The 21161-nt window shown below is 36.7% G+C and overlaps 1 protein-coding gene across 1 annotated transcript in view; it reads right to left on the bottom strand.

Annotated features, from left to right (window-relative positions):
• Positions 1–21161, bottom strand: part of STK33 (serine/threonine kinase 33) — a 203352-nt gene that overhangs the window by 165727 nt on the left and 16464 nt on the right. The gene's annotated exons all lie outside the window — the stretch shown is intronic.

Genomic DNA, 21161 nt, shown 5'->3' with positions numbered 1-21161 from the left:
CTGCCACAGTGGCTCCAGTGGTCACAAGCACTATGATGTCTAAAAAGCATTGCATCCTGGGCTCCATACTGAACTGCCAGTCTACTTGGAATCAGTAGGAGGAGCCCCCTGAGCACCACTGGGGAAAACTGCACCACAAAAAAATGGATAACATAACCAGATTTACATTTGTAAAAATATAACTTCAGTTGTAGAATGTAAAAATCTGGATATGATTGGGAAAGCCAGTTAGGAAGAGTGGAAGGTACAAATAGGTCTAGACTTTATTCTATATATTGCCCATGAAATGTCTCCTTTCTCTCTAAAATAGCAAGTAAGAGTTGAAGTTGGGAATTCATGGATGAACAATAGCGATGAGCAAATGTAATTCCAAAAGCCTCATAGAAGAAACTGGGCACTTTCATCTTACAGAATTCAGGCACTTGAGGATTCAGTGTTACATTATACTGCCAGGTTAAGAATCTATACTATTGTGTCAAAATAAATCAAAGTTTTACCCACGAGATTAAAGGCTATATGAAGAGAAGAACTTTCCATTTGCTTGCCCTTGTACAGCATGGATGTACTCTTCCTAAGGATCACCTTCAAGCAACTTCAGATGAAAAAAGTGAGAGAACTTGGAAAACACTTTTTGCAGTTGACCATAGATAGACCCTGGATAGAACACAAAAAAAGAGGGCCTTATTAAAAGCATTCTTAGCTGATGGCCCTTTCACCATTAACCAGTCACTTAGGTCAAAAAACAAAAGATAAATGCTATTCCCCAGGTCTAGTGCCACCATCAACATGGAGGAAATGATGAAAGCCCTAGATTATAGGGGAAATTCAGCAACGGGTGCCTTTGGGAGAAGAAAGCTGACATTCTGTCCTCATCCCTTCAAAAACATATCCCAAGCAGAAAGAGATCTAGGATCAAAGCTATCTTTAAAGGACTAAAAGGTCTCAGAAGCACTGCTGCCTGCAGGTGTAAAAATAAAGTGACAAAAGTATACTGACAGACCAAATTAGTGATCCCTAAACTTCCTTTTAGGTTGTCCCACTACTCTTCCTATTAAGGCTCTAGAAAGTCCTTGAGAGGGCACCTCCAGGAGTGTCGTTTATAAAAATCCAAGCCAACAGAGAGAACACCTGGGAAGATAATTAGTGGATTTTAGGAGAAAGGGGAAAAAAAACAACAAAGTAGTAAGAACTACAAGGGACAGATTCACCACCATCTAATCACTGCCACATGGAGAATATAGGCCTTTGCTGTGATTTATAGGTAAAGGTTAAGAAACTTCACATTTATAACAAAAATACCACTGCCTCCACCTCCCTGGAAGCTATAACCCTCTACTTTTGTAGTAACTGGGGTTTACCTATGGGGTTAATTTCCCACTCGACATAAGCGTATGACCATCCCTATAGTGAAAGCAGCGTAAAACTGGGGCAGAGGGGGCCAGAGCAATAGCACACGGGGTAAGGCATTTGCCTTGCATGCAGTCAACCTGAGTTGACTGAGTTGACATCTCCAGCATCCCATGTGGTCCCCCGAGCACCTCCAGGAGTAATAATTCCTAGTGCAGAGCCAGGAGTAACTTCTGAGCATCACTGGGTATGACCCAAGAATTTAAGAGAGAAAAAAAAAAACTGGAACAGAAATGTCTTCTATATCAGGAAGCAATTAGTTTCATGGCTGAAGTCACAAAGTCCCGGTTTTAAATCTCAGTTCTGCCATTTACAAGTTATATGACTTCATGTGAGGAACTACTGAAACATTTTGGAACCTCGGCCATCTTGCTTGTAATGGAGACCTAGAATCTGTCTTTATATGTTCTTAGCACATTATCGGGTATAGAGAACATAATAAGAATACAATGAGAAAGGTAGCGCTAGAATTAAAAATCATGACCTTCATGGTCATTTGTTTTTCACTGACTCCTTTAAAGAACTCTCAGGTCTTAAATGAACTTATCTACCTGGATCCCTCTATCCTGTCTTTTTTTTTTTAAAAAAAATCTATCTCTATCTACAGTACATTTTTAGTTTTACTCTACCACAGTCTCCTGGACTTATTAATTACCTACCATATCTACAAATTCTACCGATACACTTTTCCTGTCCGACTTCTCTCTCTGGCCTTCATTCTTCTACATACTGACATTCATTTCTAGTGTAACAAATCTGAAGTCAAGTCAGATTGTTTCTATTAGTTTGAAGAATGCCTAAAAGGTTTTATTCAACCTACAGCAGCCAAAACCATTGCTTAAATACAACTGATATCATGTGTCATATCAATAAATAATTGGTCAATTAATAATATTTTATTCAGAATCATACTATATTCTCTAAATAACAATGTATGACTCATCCAAAATAGGACTTTCAGAAGCTACCTCAAAATATTATTTCTAAAGGATGCTTGTGGTTCCTGCATCTTATTTCAATACCCTATGTCTAAAACCTGAAAACTCATTAAAAATTATCAGAAAATACATTAAAACATTCTTAGACCCACAGTGCCTTAAAATTGCCAGGGTATCTATTAGTGAACACTAAGTAATCATTCCATTTCATTAGTCTCAGGGTAGGTTATATGATCATGATTGAATTAAATGGATCACGAAACGGGATTTGGAGTACCAGTAGTTCAAAACTGGTTTAAGTCTTAATGTGCTGTTAGTTTAGAAGTAATAAAGAAATGTCAAGATCATTTGTCTTTTCTGTGTCAGATATCAACTCACAGGGCATTTTGGTTAAATCTTACAATTTAACCTATTAAATCACTATTAGGACTTGTAATAGTACTGCATGCTTGAACTACTATAAATATTACTCTTTGATTATATTTCTAATTCAAAAATTATTCTGCTACCCATCTCTTTCACAGCATAATTCTGTAATTCAGTACACTTGAAATTTTGCACTTCCTAGAACAGAAAAGAGACAATACATACATTGGCAGGTAATAGACTGACCTCTAGTGAGAAATGAAGAAATTATTGAACAAGTTTCTTGGAGTGGTCTCTGGGCAGTTAAAATAATGTTTAAAGTTCTGTTGTGGATCTTGGTGCTTTAATAAAATATTTTTAATTTCATAAATATGTTTAAAACATGGGTGACATCATTTACTTGAATTTCTTCATCTCAGTTAGGCAGACCAGAGTAGGATTAAGAATAGAGATTCTGGGTCAGAGCTCATTTCTGTCACTTTTTAACTGTAATTTTTGTCTCAGTTTCCCACTCTGTAAAGTGGGTAAAAAAATATTACCTATCTCAAAGGATTGGCACAAGGGTCCACTGAGTAGCTAAACTTTGTGGTAAATAAAAGTATTGGTTATTATCTAGAATAGGAAGAGATTGTGGTTGGAAGAAAAATCATAATTTCAGAGGGCTTGAAAAAGGAAGAACACATTTCTTTAGGGACCCAGCTAGAACAAACTAAAATATCTCCAATTCAAATAGTCCTCATACTTCCAGAAGTATGTATATGAGCTACACCAGTATATACTACAGAAACTGTTGTGTGTGGTAATGGGGGCGACGAAGGGGGAGGTAACTCCCTTAGGTGACTAATGTTTTGTAAAAATGATCCTTGTCTTCCCTGTGTTGGTACAATAAAGAACAATAGATACTCTTATCTTTCAAACCAAAAGCAAACTATAATTACAGCCCACCTAAATCCATCAGACGTTAAGCTCCTTCTCTACTTTTTGTCTACGGTACATACATATCTTGCTGTACACATTCTATCATTGTCACATTCTCTCAAGCACACACGTTACAACCTTTTATAGCTGACTTGGTCTTTGTTGGGGCTTATGTTACAGAATTTTAAACTTAAAAACAACATTTCACTGAATCAGGAGCAATATATTTGATTAATAACTAAAATATGCCTTCTTCTGAAGTTAGTGATATAATTTTATCCCTTTTTACAAGGAAAGTCCAAATCAACAATTATTTTCAACTGACAGAAATGCCTATAACATTGAAAAATTATCTATAATTCCAAGGTACTTCTTTACCACAAAATAATTGTCATCCCAGAGCAAAATGGCTTGTTTTTCTCATAAAACAATATGATCACTCTAATAAAATGAATATGGTTCTTAGTTTTTTCCATCACTAACCTGAGATGCCCTAATTCATTTCAGTTAATTCACACTTTTTATTCTGGAAACACTCCAAATTGAAATTAAAAATTAAAGTTGTGTCATTCAATTCAAACATAAACCAATTAACATGACATAAAAGTTCCTGCAAGATTTTATTCATAAAATTTTCATGTACGTACTCTTAAGAGACAAATAAGGACAACTTTATGTAACTGAAATCACAAACTGTGGATAATGTTTCATATATACAAACCCCAGCTCAAAAATAATTAAAAATGAATACTGTAACATGGTTAGGTAAATTCTAAAAATACAAGCTTACTATAATTCTCTCTACAATGTAAAGTCTTCAAGAAAAGTAACATTATTAAATCATATATTACAAGATAACAGCAAAAAAATAAGCTTTTTGAATTTTTTGAAAACACATTTATTTGGAAATATAAAAGCAATAAAGCAACTTTATTATAGGGTTTTATATTTTGTGAAGTATGGTGTCATAAAAACTGTCTATGAATATTTCACTGATACCTGTTCAGAAACTATAAAGTAGCAAGAAAAAAAAGATCAATTCCAATATTAGAGAGGAAAAATCTCATTCTCTTCAATATTATTTGCAGATAAACTTACTCAAAGACGTGCTGTCATTTTGGGGTTTTTTGTACTAAATCAACTATTAATTTCTTAAGATTAAAGTAATAACCAGTGTTGCTTCTACCAAAGGCACTAAAATAGACAAGGTAACTATGATTCTGAGCAAGGACCTGAAAGAAAGTACCTAATTCTTCATTGTTAAAAAGTAAAGAGAGAGAGAGAGAGAGAGAGTGAGTGAGAAAGTGAAATGGAGAAGAAAAGTGCCTGCTATAGAGGCAGGCTGGTGGGTCTGGAGAGGTGATGGAAGGGAAACTAGGGACACTGGTACTGGGAAATGTACACTGGCAGAGAAATGGGTGTTGGAACACTGTATGACTGAACCCAAATTATGAATAGCTTTGCAAAGATCTATCACAGTTATTCAATAATAAAATTTTTTTAAAAAGTAAAGGATATATAACTTTAAATGGAATAAACAAAGTTCCTCAAAGGAATATTTTCTAGAGTGGTCCACATGAAACTTAAACTGTACCAGAACATACCGATTTGGTAGTGTCTTTCCTGTGATTCTCAACTTTGCGATAAATATTATATAAACTGACAAAATGATTATAGACTGTGTTTGTAAAGGAAAGGTCCCAGGAAAGGCAAAACCATCTTGAAAAAAAAAAGTTGGAGTTATAGAATCTGACTCCATAACTCACTATAAAGATGTTGTAATCACAAATCCATGGTTCTGTGACCAGGGCAAATAATCTGATGGGAAAGAACAGCAATCAATGGATTTTCAACAAAATGACAAAGTAATTCTAGGACTTAGACACATATTTTTAACAACTGATGCTGACAACTGCACATGAACACTAAAAAAATCAACTGAACTTCATTTCCCATCTTAGCCTCACACACACTGACTTGAAATGGAATATCAGTATGAAAAACAAAAACTAAAAAATATTTTAGAAAAGTGGCCAGTACAGTAAGCAGGGTACTTGTCTCTCGGGTGGTCAACCTGGGTTCAATCCCTGGCACGACATATGGTTCCCCAAGCCCACCAGGAATGATCCTCAGTGCAAAGCCAAGAGTAACCCCTGAGCACCACTGAGTATGGCCCCAAAACAAATTTTTTTAAAAAATGTAGAATTCAATACTGAGTATTTTCATGACTTTCAGATCAGAATAGTTCAGGATTTCTTAAAATATAGAAATATAGAAATAAAAATAGGATAATATAGGAAATATAAAAAATAAGAAATAAAATATAGAAATACAAAAATATAGAAATAAAACATAGAAAATTTCTTAAAATATAGAAAACCATAAGAGTAAATAAATAAATTAGATTTGATCAATGTTTCACTAGAGCAATAGCACAGTGGTAAGGCGTTTGCCTTGCACGCAGCCAGCCTGGCCGAGCCGGGTTTGATTCCTCTGCCCCTCTCGGAGAGCCCAGCCAGCTACCAAGAGTATCTCGCCCGCACAGCAAAGCCTGGCAAGCTACCCGTGACGTATTCAATATGCCAAAAACAGTAACAACAAGTCTCATAATGGAGATGTTACTGAGCCCGCTCGAGCAAATCAATGAACAATGGGAGGACAGTGTGTCTGGGTTTGTTTGTGTGTTTTGATCAATGTTTAAAACTTCTGCTTCTCAAAAGTCACCTATGATAATAATGCATACAGGGAACATGGATAGCTCAGTTATAAAGCATCTGTCTTGCCAATGTGAGGGTGATGAGGTCCTGAGTCCAATCCCCAGTGCCACCCACATGCCTTAGTTCTATCCTAGTAGCTCCTATTTGGAATCACAGTGTCACAAACAAACAGTGTCATCCTCACGGCACTACAACCAAGTGTATAAAAGCACCACAACTAGTGTGAAACCTCCAGTGAGCCCTGCAACCAAAAGTATGCAGAGGCATCACAGTCAAGTGTGTAACTACTGGTGGGTAATATAAACACGGTAATAATTTTATATTTAACAAGCATAACAAATTCTATAACCAGATATTTTAAAACCCTCCTAAAATCCAAGAACAATAAAGTACACATTGATATATATTACAATGGATGAGTGAAAAAATACATTAAATCATATTTACTGGGTTGGAGCAATAGCACAGTGGGCAGGGCATTTGCCTTGCACGCAGCCGACCAGATTCGATTCCTCCATCCCACTCAGAGAGTCCGGCAAGCTACTAAGATATCCTGCCTGTATGGTAGAGCCTGGCAAGCTCCCCATGGTGTATTCGATATGCCAAAAACAGTAACAACAAGACTGACAATGGAGACGTTACTGGTGCCCACTTGAGCAAATCGATGAACAATGGGAGGACAGTGTTACAGTGCTATAATGCATATTTACTGGGCAGTAACTTAAAATCACAATGAGATACCCCTATACACATCTCAAAAAGTTAAGTTCTAACAAAACAAAGCTTTGAGGAGGAACTTTCTCATGTTGTTACAGAGAATATAAAATGATAGATCACTTCAGGAAACAGTTTGACAAATTTTTTGTAAAGTTCATAGCAACTATCCTAAGAACGGATCATTCCAATTTGGCATATCATAGGTAACAGATATGAAAGAAATATGAATTCCATGTCCACAGAAGTCCTAAACAAGTATGCTGATAGTAGCTTTTTTTGGTGGACAAAAACTGGTAACAACTCAAATGTCTATCAACAGGTTAATGGGTGATGAGACTGTGGCATATCCATACTTTGGAATGCTATTCAGCAATGTTAATTAATTGTAAATATACACAATACTGACAAACATCAAAGTAAAAATCTAGAAAATTCAAGCTAATCTGTTAGTGACAAAGCGTTATCAGGGTTTTCCAGGGGATGGAAGTGGAAAGGAGAGGCAGGAGGGAAATTTTAAATGGACAAGAGAGAACTTCAGGGAGTGATAGACATACACATTCATTACCTTGATATTTAATAGTTTCACAATATACATATTTATAAACTCTTCAATTGAAGCATATATTGTATGTAACTTGTATTGATAAACTGTTAAAATATACATACACCCATTCTATTTAAATGAGATGGAATAACAGGGCAGATTTACTCTTTTGCCTTAACCTGGACAAAATATAGAATATAACAGTTTTCAGATACGACACAACAGGATATAACAGGATTCTGAAACCCGGGAGACTGAAAATAAACATGTGAGTTCTGTGACTCTTCAGCAATCAAATACTGGTTTTAATATACTTAGAATCAAAAGGGGGACTAGCCTTATCTGGTGTTGAGTTAACAGTTACATGCCTGTGTGATAGCTGAGCTTTGGCAACATCCGTAATGTTCACATAAGGGGCTAACAACAGGACACAATGGGGAAAAGTTATGAGGAATAGTATATCTACCATCTTTGTGCCTTTTCTGAGAATCTGAGATTATTTTCCAAAATCAAAAATTATCAAAGCAATCGTTGGGGTAATATTTTTATATTGATATTGATATTGATACTTTATAGCAATAAAAAGAATTGCTATAGGGGAGGCAGACACACACACTATCCAGGAAGAAAGGAAGAAAGGAAGGAAGGAAGGAAGGAAGGAAGGAAGGAAGGAAGGAAGGAAGGAAGGAAGGAAGGAAGGGAGTCCAATTTTATATTGCTTGCTACCACTAACAAGGGAAGGGAAGAAACGAAAATGAAAAAGATAAGAGCCAAGATTTCAGGTTAGCAGAAGGAGAGAACTCACAGGGAATGAGAACTCAAGAGGTTCAGAAGGGTTCCTGGGATTGCTGGCTAAGAGTTGACATGCACAGGTGTATGAGGCCAACAGCACTAAAGAGGATGAACCTTGAACACACTAAGTTAGGTAAAACAGGCCCTATACAAAAGTGAAAAGGCTGTATAGTTGCCCTCATATGCGAGACCTAGACAAAGTGGAGTAAAGGTTAATAACTGGGGGGGTGGGGGGTGAAGGGAGGAGGAGGATGAGCAGAGAGAGTAGAAGTCATAGTTTAACGGTTACAGTTTCTTGAGTGACAGGAAATGTTTTGTAAAAAGAAAATGGTGAAAGTTATACAAGTTGGTGTAAGTGGTATATACCACTTAATTGTATGCTTTATGTCTGATATACTTGACGTCACAAAAGAATATTTAAAAATCCTACCCAAGACTTGAAGTAAGGTGGGCAGGAAGAAGATCATCTTGCGAAGAAATCACAGAACTTACAGAGTTCATACAGGGTTAGAACACTTCCGGACAGAAAGGAGAGGCCTCCCTACCAAGGCCCAGCAGCCATACCCACACTCAGCAGCTGCCGCCATACTTCTGGCCAGACAGCCCAGCTCAATATTCTGCATTTTCTGGAGCAACATCTCCAAACTCTATAATACTGACATCCCAGTATTAGCAGAACAGATTCGATCAGAGTATAACATAGAAGCCAACCAAACTCCAGTAACAAAAACATTAACACAGCAGGCTGAACTTGCAACAACAGCTTAGTAAACCCTCAGACAAGAACTTAATGTTCCCATGGTGAGCTCAACAATTTCCACAAAATGTTTTTTTTACTAAAATATTTTTTGATTATTCCATTAGTCATTTAGTGGTAACAAGCAATATAAAATAAATTACTGTAGGTCTGCTACGGGGGCAGATTTAAGGGGCAGTTGGGGAAATGGAGACAACGGTGAAGGGACAGTGACAGCGGGGGTGGGATTGGTGTTGGAATACTGAATGCCCGTAACAAATCATCATGAACAATTCTGTAAACTATGGTGTTTAAATAAAGCAGGGGGAAAATTTAAATAAATAAGTGGAAGGTGGGTGCAGCAATCAAGGAGAAGCATGGGAGAGCCTTGCAATGATGGCACAGTTCATTATCCAGACTGTATTGATGGTTACACAAAGCTCCATGTATGACAAAATAAGTCATAGGAACACACATGTAAAAGACCATATAGAAATAAGCTCAGTGGATTTAACTTTCCTGATACTGATAATATATACCACAGTTATACAAGATGTTCATATTGGGGGAGGAGGAGAATGGGTAAAAAATACAGGGAACCCCCTGTATATTTGTTAGTATGTACTTGTAAATTTTCAATTATTTCAAAATAAAAAGTTTTAAAAGATAAAAAAGAATAATACTGTAACCATAAATATAAATTTAAATTTTCTAAAATAATTTTCAGGATCAGAGAGCCCTATTGGTAAGTTCTACCAAACATTTAAGAAAGAAATATGAATATAAATTCCATACAAACACTCCCAGAAAATAAAAAATAACATTTTCTGAAGTTGGGGAAATATATCAGAGGTCCAAAGTACATGTTTTATATGCACCAGGACCCAAGCCTGAACCCTGGCACCTGACCCCTTGAATACTTTGGAGCACCCAAACACCACCAGGTATGGCCCATCCTTGAACCACAGCATTGCATCATGTGACCCAGGTAGGCCAGTATCACCAGCCCCCTCGGGCACTGTTTGGGAGACTCCAAAAGAAACTATTTCCTAACCTATTACCAAAACAAAAGAAAACATTACATAAAAATGACCAACATTCCACATGAAACTGGATAAAAAATTTCTTTATAGAATTTTAGCACATAATAGCTTCAATTTAAGAAAAATAACATTGGTGAAGCCATAGAGAAATTAGAACCCGCATACATTGCCAGTAAATGTGTAAAATAGTACAGCCATTGTGGAAAATAGTTTAACATAAAACTTCCACATAATCAGCAATTTCACTCACAGGTATATACTCACCAACAGTATTGAAAGTAGGGATTCAAACAGACCCCTGTACACGGGTGCTAACTAGAGTACGATTCACAATAGCCAAATGATGCAAACAAGTGTCTAATCAACAATTCAATGGGTCAACAACATGTGTATAAATATACAATGAAATGTATTTACCCATGAAAAGGAACAAAGTTCTGATGCATGAATAAATCCTGAGAATATTATACTGAGTGAAATTGGTCAGACATAAGAGGATAATATACAATTTTACTTATAGAAAATATTTTAAATAGATTAATGTAAATGGAAAACAGTATAATCACTATTTTGTAAAAGAATAAAAGAGTTTGAAGATTCTTTCTGTCTTTCATAAAGACGGAAAATAGATTAGGGGCCACCAAGGGTAGGAACAGGGAATAGAGAATTGCTGTGCTTACTATTACAGAGTTGCCATTTTGGGTGATAAAAATTTTTTGGAACCTGAGAGTGATGATGGATGTACAATGTGAATGTGATTAATGCTACTGAATTGTACACTGAAATGGGTAAAGTGGCTAATTTAGTTATTTCATTTTCTCTTTCACCACACGAAAAGCAGGAATGATTCATCATGACTAAGTAGAGCTCATCTTGGAACATATGATTTGCTTAGTATCTGAAAAATCAATCACCATCAGAATCGATTAAAGAGGAAAACCCATACAATCATCTGAAAAGATGCAGACTTGGCGGCAGATGCTAAGCCAAGCTTTAAAGGAGCTAAGGAGACCCCACCAGGCATGGGGAGGGAAGATATTAAAGAAACTAATTCAATTTAAAGAGCTCATCAATAAATAACAAACTGACATTTGCAAATAGGATGGAAAATATTTGTAAGATGGTGTGCTAGAGGGCAGCAAGGAGAAACCAGGCATGAGAGAAAGGGAATGAGGAAAAAGCTGAAGAGGGAGATTGATTGGGGAACTGAAAACAAACAGAACACTCCCCATGCTGGCCTCTCACAATCAGCATTTAACCAAAGTCTGGGAAATTCATATGAGTGGTCATGATTTGCATATACACAAAAGAACAGTCTGGGCTCTGAGATGACCTATCTCATTTGAAGAAAGAATTATAACCAACAATCAAGAGTGTGTTTCTAGCCTTTAAGATTTCACTTCCGTTTAGCACTTTCAGAACTATTTGATGTTCATAAAACCATCTAATGTAATAAGAGGAAACAAATAAACCTGAAATCCATTTTCAGATTGTAGATAAAATTCTTATGATATATTACTATCTGATTATACGAATGCTGTAAATTGTGTTATTTCAACTATTTGATGTATGACTATAACAGATACTAACTCTCCCATACTGAATAATAATAGCTAACACTTATTAAATATCTCTGATATGTCAGAAACTGGTCTATGTACTTTGGGAATATTGTCTCACTTAATTCTTATAATGGTTCTCTTAAATAGGTTCTATTTTATTCCCATTTTACAGATTATGAAACCAAGATACACAGAGGTTGGGCAACTTAACAAGGCAAACAACTAATAAATGATAAGATAGACTTCAAACCCTTAGAGATCTGTAATACTATAAAATGAAGCAAGGGATACATGTATTAATTCACAAAAGACTACTGATTTAAACAACCCTGATAGAATTTGTAAGAATTATTCATTTTGCCTGCCTACCCATGACAATGCTGGAGCGATAGCACAGCGGGTAGGGCATTCGCCTTACACGCGGCCAACATGGCTGACCGGAGTTCGATTCCTCTGCCCCTCTCGGAGAGCCCGGCAAGCTACCGAGAGTATTCGATATGCCAGACACGGTAACAACAAAGTCTCCAATGGAGATGTTACTGGGCCTGCTCGAGCAAATCGACGATCAACGGGAGGGCCTTTACCTTTACCTTTACCTTACCCATGACAATTGTTTCAATCAAGACATGGTAACTATAAGACATGGTGACTAACTTATAATAAAATGATTCAAATGTTCTAATGCTTATATACCAAAATGCCAGCACAATTCAACCACCAGAAAAATTAAAACTTATCATACAGAATTCTAGCATTTAAAAGATATTTTTCAGAACCTTTCTATTCTATGAAAAGTATTTCATTCAATAATGGCATTTTATTTATAGGAACCATTCTGGTCACTGGAAATACAAAATAAAAAATAGATGGGCACTGGAAATACAAAACAAAAAAAAAGGTTCCTACTCTCTTGAACTTATATTTCAAGAGGATGAAGAGGAAAAGGCATACAAATACACCATAAAATATCTATGTGCTTTAATGAAAATAAACAATGAGATTCAGAGTAACTCAGACCTAATTTAGTTTGAGTAATCAAGAGTCTTTCTGAAAAGGTGATATATTTACATAGAAAGCCAAATTACAAGCATTTTTTAATGTGTCAACTATAAAGATTTAGTAGTTCAACATTTTAGTATATGAAACTATAATTTATGTTCAGGAAAAATAATTTACCTAGAAAATTAACTTCAGAACATCTAATCATAAAGAAATTAAGAATTGCTAGCTCTGTTTCTTGTTGTTTTCCCTTTTTTTTCGAACACCATATATAGGAAGGGAAAAGATAAAAAAAAGTCAGTGAATCAGTGGTTACCAGGGGTTAAATGATGAAAAAAAAGGTTTCTTTCAGGAGGGATTTTTCATACAGATTCACATTCACACTAAATCAAAGATGTAAATGGTGACATCGGACTAAGGGACAATTGTGTTTATGTCAAGGTTCCAGTTGTGATGTTGTCATGTAGTTAGATAAACTATAAATATATAGTTTATATAGTTAGATAAATTACATTACCACTGGTGGAAACTGAATGAACAATCCACTCTTTATATCTTACAACTGTTGTGTGATTCTAACAATCATTTCAAAGAAAAGTGGGTTTATTTCCTAACATTAGGTAAATGTCAGATATTTACTTAGGAATCTTTAAGTTGTTACAACAAAATAACTTCCAACAAATTTCATGCATTAATCCACAAGTTTAATTTAAGAACTAGTAGAGCCAAGGGCACAATATCCAGTGCTTCAATCCCCAACACTACTTCACAGAACACTGTCAGAAGTGACCCTGAATTTCTCCTTACCCTCACGAGGCTGGCCCCAGTGGCCCCAGAATGTCTGGGCATATCACAAAAACTGAGCATTGAGCCATTCGACCTGGGTCAGCAAATATCACCGGAAGTAACCCCCATAACTTCTTCACATTACTTGGGTGTCCTCAAATAAATAAACTACAAGACTCTTGCAAAAGAGTTACTGGGGTCAAAATAATAGTATAGTGGGTGGGGTACTTGTCTTGCATGTGGAAGACCCAAACTCAATCTCTAGCACTATAGATGGTCTCCTGGGCCTGCCACGAGAGATTCTTGAGCACAGAGCCAGGAGTAAGCCTTAACCACGGTTGTGAGTGCCACCCAAAAACAAACAAAACAAAACACTGAGTTACCTCAGGCTGGGGATATGACTCAGCAGCAAAGTGAAATGAAGCACCAAATGTATTGTTGAAATGAAGCATCAAATGTACTATGTAAACACAATCAATAAGAATCTCAGGATTTCTGTATGTAGCTAGTTTATAATAAAACAGTAATAATATGTTCTCTGGTGGGGAAACACCTTTTTTGAAACTAGAAAATTTAAAGATGTCCATTTACAGTGGAAGTGTGGAGGGAGGGACTTGGGGATGGGAGTTGATAACTCACTAAGGCACCTGCTTTGCAAGGCTGTGTGCTCAATCCCAGTGCCATTGCACTGCAATTGAGTGAGTTGCACGCAGCTACAGAGCTAGCAGTGCTGCTGTTTGTGGCTGGTAGCTCTGGTCTGACATTTCCAGCTGGCCATTTCCAGCCTCACTGCAACTATCTGTGTGTGAGAAGAGCAATAAAAGAGCAACCCAACTCCTGACTACAAACTCTGGTTTCCTACCCCTATGTGCATCTTTGTCTAATGTGAAAGCACCACAACCTGATGTGTGACACCCCTCCCCCCAGAAAACACCACAACTAAACACACAAGGACCACAATCTCCAGTCATCATAATGACATAAAGAGGGAACAAAATTTTTTTAAAAAAAGGATAAAATAAAATGTTTCCCAATAAGCTGCCACAAGTGTGTGTGTGTGTTGTTTGTGTATGTGTGTGTGCTGGGGGGGTGGGGGGTGGGAATGGAGGTCAGTTAGGATAGAGAAGGGACCAGTACAGCAATAACAGTTGGAAATGATCACTCCAGACAAAAACTGAGTGTTAAAAGTAGGCAAAGGAATATACATGATAACCTTTCAACGTCTGTATTGCAAACCATAATATCCAGAAGGAGAGAGAGAGACAGAGACAAAGAAAAGAAGGAAGTGCATGCCATAGAGGTTCGGGGGGGGGGGGGGAAGGGGAGAGGTGGGGCACAGAAAGGGAGGGAGAAAAACTAGGGACAGTGGTGGTGTAAAATGTACACTGCTAAAAGGACAGGTGCTGGAACTTGATATGACTGAAACTCAGTCATTGGACAACTTTGTAACTGTGTATCTCAGTATGATTCAATTTAAAATTTTTAAATGAAAATTAATTAACTAAAATGTTTCCCAAGTTTCAGAATGCAAAAGTTACTACTCAGAACTCTTCACTCTAAGTAGCAATGAAGATATAAATAAGCCAAACATCTCCCCCTTTTTTGCTTTTTTATTTGGTCTGTTTTGTTTGGGTTTGGGGGCCACAACAACAATGCTCAGGAGACCATGTATGTGGTGCCAGAAATTGAACCCAGGCCTCTGGTATGCAGAGCACGTACACTAACCCATAAGCTATCTCCCCAGCACCCTCCCCTGTCCCCCACACACAGTGTTTTTTTTTCTTAAAAAAAAAAGAGTTCTCATTCCATTTTGACAATTTTATTATAAATAAAGTAAAATATACCACATAGCATAATTTAAGATTACAATTTTTACATATCACTGTAATCTATTAATTGTCTTAGATTAAACAATAAGTAACCTCATGATTATAACATAGAAAAGTCCTAGAACTATTTCATCACAGAATATCAAGAAGCATGACCCCACAGGTAAACTAGTATTCTGATCTAAATCCTCCTATACTTTTTGTTACTGTTTTGTTATATATACTGTCATACTATTTTGTTACAGAACAAACTTCTGCTTTTGCACTTCAATCTTCTACGCTATGAGAATCATAATTGGTATCTACCAACTAGTTCCCGGGAATGCCAGCTCTAAGATATCAAAACCCAATATATTCCAAAAGTTCTTGTCCAAGCCCAGCTTCCAAAAATATCAAAATGTTTCCCAGAATCATACTGTTTCCATTTTGCATCTAAATACATGGGTGAACATCATCAGAACATTATTAGAACATGGAAAAACTAATGACTCAAATATGAGAATAATTTATAATAATGGTTGGTTTCATTTTTATAAATGAAATAATTTGTATTATAAGACTCAATGAAAATGAAAGCATTCCATAAGAATGTTACAACTAATCAAATATAGGAATAGTAATAATCTGTAAATATGATCAAATCTTACAAGTTTTTAACTTTTGTTAGTTTCTTCCTTATCCAGCAAAAAGAATGTGAAGGACATACAAAATGAGAAGATACACAAAGATAAGTGAAGACACAGACAAAGCAAAACTGAAAAAGAACATAGCCATCAGAAGGACCAGATGGTGGAAAGGTGCAAATGTAATCCCAAGGGCAGTATCAGGAAACTGAAAAAGTGTGACAAAAAAGTTCTTACACAGTGGTATACAAGTGCAAGAGAATATAAGGGGGTTGGAGAGTACAAGGTTTGCCTTGTATGTGGTCAACTGGAGTTCAATTCCCAGCACCCCATATTGTCTTTCAGTCAAGAGTGATCCTTGAGGAGAAGCAAAACAAATTAGAGAAAAAAATTTAAAGAGGTGATATGTGATCATTTAACCTTTATCAGGCAAGAAACACCAATACAAACTGCTAGAAGGTCTATGCACAAATTAGTCAACGCTGGTCCAACCAGACATTGAAAGTGAACAGTTAGCAACATCAGGAACTCAAATGTCAGAACAGAGGTTGTGAGGGGAAAAGATTCATTTATGAGGAAAGCAAGAGAAATACAGAAGTCTAGAATATGTCTGTCACTGTCACTGTCCTCCTGTTGTTCGATTTGCTCAAGCGGGCACCAGTAACATCTCACGACAAATTGTGAGACTTGTTGTTACTGTTTTGGACATATTGAATACGTCACGGGTAGCTTGCCAGGCTCTCCGAGAGGGGCGGGGGAATCAAACCCGGGTCAGCCACATGCAAGGCAGACGCCGTGCCCGCTGTGCTATCTCTCCAGCCCAGAATTAAGTCTAGTATGGAGTTAAATAGAAAGTACTCTAATAACTTCAAATTATATAATTACCAAAGTATGTCTCATTATATTCAATTATTACTTTCCAAATATAACACAAATAAACTAAGGAGTTACACTTCTGGAAAAGAGTTTTAAATGTTTTCATTAATTAATGTGACTTTAGTATGTATTCTTGAGTTGATTAACTATAGATTCTAGATCTAATAACTAAGAAACAAAAGAGAAATAAAAAATAGCAAAGATATTCCAAGAATATATAACAAATGAAAATATTCGGAGAGAAAATATAACTGAGTAATTATTCTAATTTTAAAGGTCTAAATAACTTTTCACAAGCTTTAATTACTATTGACCATTTATACAATGTATTATAACAAGAAAAAATATAAATGTTTCTTAATTCTACCACATTTATCAGGGTATATAAATTTTATTTTTCTATACTCTTCATGTCATTTAAAATACTTAGAATTCATGAAATTTGCATATAAGTGGATCAACATGGAAAGTATCATGTTAAGCGAAATGAGTCAGAAAGAGAGGGACAGACATAGAAAGATTGCACTCATTTGTGGAATATAAAGTAACAGAATGGAGAGTAACACCCAAGAATAGTAGAGATAAGTACCAGGAGGTTTGCTCCGCAGCTTAGAAGCTGGCCTCACACGCTGGGGGAAAAGGTAGCTGAGAAGGGACCACCAAGAAAATGGTGTTTAGAGGGCCCGCTCGGGATGGAAGATGTGTGCCAAAAGTAGACTATAGACCGAACATGAAGGTCACTCAATACTTGCATTACAGATCACAACACCCTAAAGGAGAAAGAGAGTAAAAGGGAATGCACCTGCCACAGAGGCAGTGAAGGGAGTAATGGGGGGGGGGGGGGGGAATGGGGGAGATGGGAGGGATACTGAGAAATTTGGTGGTGGAGAATGGGCACTGGTAGAGGAATGGGTACTCGATCATTGTATGACTGAAACGTAAGCATGAAAGTTTATAAGTCTGTAACTGTACTTCACGGTGATTCATTAAAAAATTAAAAAATAAATAAATAAAACTTTAAAAAGAAAATACTTAGAATCAGCTCATGCTTCAATCCCTATTCTCCACTGAACATGTATCTCATTTGATTATCTCCATGCTTGCTTATTTCCATTCTGGAGAAGCCTGTGTTTTCTCCTAAACATGTACTTCTTCCCTTTTTCCCTCACATCTTTCACAATAAATTTTAATAACAACTTTCTTATTTCACAAAAAAAAATAAATAAAACCACTCCTGAAACTAGTAATTTCCCACTCACTAAAACAAAGTACGCTCTAACAGCATTTATCTCATACTCACTTTATACCCCATCAATGCAGAAGCTATGCATATGTGAGTAGATTAAACTGCCTCATCCATTCCTTCTTATAGTTCTGCAGGTTTTAAGACATGTTACTTCTGGTTTCTGTCAATTTACTTATCACTTATCACTTAATCACTTAATCCCCGTTATTCATCGATTTATTTGAGCGGGTGCCAGTAACGTCTCCATTCATCCCGGTTGCGTGCTAGCGTAGCCCAATGGTATCTGTTCGTTCTAGGAACATGCAGAGCCTCAAACCGATTATTTAAGGTCTTGACGAAGAAGTCTGACCATCTTATAGGTGGGCGTCCACGTGATCTTTTGATGTCCCGTGGAATCCAATCAGTAATGGCTCTAGTCCAGCGGTTGTCTGTAAACCTCATTACGTGTCCAGCCCATCTGATTTTTGATGTCTTGGCAAATGAGACAGTGTCCCTGATTCTTGAGCGTTGACGAAGATCAGAACTCCGGATTCTATCTCTCATTCGAGTGAATCGTGATATTCCAAGCATAGTTCTTTCGATTCCTCTTTGAGAGACCCGAATAGCGTTCTCATCCTGTTTTCGTAGGGTCCAGGTCTCTAAGGCATATGTTAATGCAGGAAGAATAGTGGAATCAAAGAGATGTGCTCGTAGCTGGAGGTTCTTTGTCCTTTTAGTTATTTCTTCAATGCTCTTGAAGGCATTCCAAGCCGCTCTCTTCCTCCTGCGCAACTCAGGTGCCAGGTCATTCATCATGTTGATTTCTCGACCTAGGTATATATAACTGTTGCATTCGGAAATGGTGGTTCTGTTGAGAGCGAATAGAGCGTCAGGAACAAGGCTGTTTCTCATAAACATTGTCTTCGTAAGATTCAGCTGTAGTCCGACCTTTCCACATTCATAATGTGGATCTCATTTCCCTAACCTACCAATTTACTTATAAGACTTAAAAATTCCTTTTCTTCACCAGGGTCATACTACAGTAGATAGGGCACTTGTCTTACACACAACCAACCTGGGTTTGATCTCTAGCATACCAAATGGTACCCTGAGCCCCACCAGGAGTGATTACTGAGCACTATTCCAGGAGTTAAGCCCTGAGCACCTCTGGGTATGGCCGAAGAAAATTTCCTTTCCCCAATTTCTGGATATTCTCATTGGTAACAGTCATAGCTAGTTCAAGATGGTAACTTTTCTTGAGCAAGAATCTTAACATTTACACTAAGAAAGGACAAACAATCAATGCCTCTCCATGAAGTTGTTCCATGTAGTAATGAATCTGTGTGTGAGTATGTGTATGTGTGTGTAATGGTTTTGGGGTCACACTCAGGCAATGCCTGGTGGCTACTCCTAGTTCCATGCTCAGAGGTTGAGGTTTGCTCCTCAGTGGTAATCAGAAGACCATGCAGTGCAGAAAATCAAACCAGGGTTGGCTGCATGTAAGTATCTTAACTATCACTATTATAACTTTGCACTCTATCTAGTCCCATGTGTCATTTTTCTTTAAGAAAGTTTTATTCTGTTGGAATAAAGACAGCCTCTTCAACAAATGGTGCTGGGAAAACTGGATATCCACAAAACAATAATTAAAACTGTATTCATATCTCATACTTTACACAAAAGGCAATTCTGACTGCATCAAAGATCTTGAGATCATACCAGAACCTATAAAGTACACCACAGAAAATATAGACAGAATGCTCCAAAATCTGGACCTCAAAGGTGTCTTCAATGACCCGATGCTATTGGCAAAGGAAACAGAATCAAAAATAAACAAATGGGATCACATTGAATTAAAGAGTTCCTGCACAGCAAAAGAAATATAGGCTAAAAATAAGACAAATATCAAAAATTTAAGTGTCTCTGAATGATAGAAAATATGTGCATTCAACACATTATATTCTTCATGTGCATGTTTATATATACATAATATATAATGCACAAAAATATATAAAGTATCCTATATTCAAAGATATATAAAGTATTCTATATACTATAAACAATGAAAATGGCACATATAAAAACTACTGGGAGCAATCTGTGTTGGCAGGAGTGTGGTGAGAAAGGAACTCTCACCTGTTGCTGGTGGAAATATTATCTGGTTCAACCTTTATGGAAAACATACCGAGATTTCTCAGTAAACTAAGAATTGAGCAATTCCACTTCTGGGTATCTACCCATAGGACACAAAAACATTCATTCGAAAGGACATATGCACACCATTACTCATTACAGCACTTAGTAAAATTGCTTATATATGGAATCAATCTAGATGTCTTCATGATACATAAATGGATTGTGAAGATATATTATGGAATATTATGCAGCTGTAAGGAATGATGAAATCACGTGGATGCAGCTAAAGATATCACGTTAAATAAAATAAGCCAGAAGAAGGGAAAACACTGGATAATCACACTTATATGTGGTATTTAGAATAATTGGACAAGGGAATGCAATGTTTTGAAGGCAGGATGCCTAGATCATCCTTGGTCCCAGAGTATAGGAAAGAGAAGAGCAGAGAAGGAAAATAAATGGGAGGAAATGGGAAGAGACAAGCGGGAAGCAATAGGGGACAGGGGTCAAAGGAATTCAGGTACAACAGTGGTATAAAGGAGTGGCATAGTTAATATCCAGACCAGAGTTAACAACACTGAAAACATGAGATCCAAACTTTAACAAGGTGTCTGTCAAGATGGCAGGCTTGGAGGTAGGGGTGGGGGAAAAAAGAACCTGAGAGCACTGATGGAGGGAAGTTGACACTGGTAGTGGGTAAGTGCTGGAATACTGTATGTCTAAGACTTAACTACAAATAACTTTGTAAATCACGGTACGTTAATACAATTGTTTTTAATTTTTAAATGAAAAAAAAGGAAGCTTCATTTTGTTGAATAATTGCTGATATTCAGATAATATCTCATACTGATTCAGTCCCACTATGCATAACCTTATCTCTTCTCTTTTTTATACTTTAAGCTCTTATTGCTTATATATATATACATATATTAAGGATATATGTATAT

This window comes from Sorex fumeus, unplaced genomic scaffold (assembly GCF_029834395.1).
Source record: "Sorex fumeus unplaced genomic scaffold, SorFum_2.1 ptg000030l, whole genome shotgun sequence".
In the NCBI taxonomy this organism is placed as follows: domain Eukaryota; kingdom Metazoa; phylum Chordata; class Mammalia; order Eulipotyphla; family Soricidae; genus Sorex; species Sorex fumeus.
Note: the sequence above shows the minus strand (reverse complement) of the source record. Positions and strands in the feature narration are given on the sequence as shown.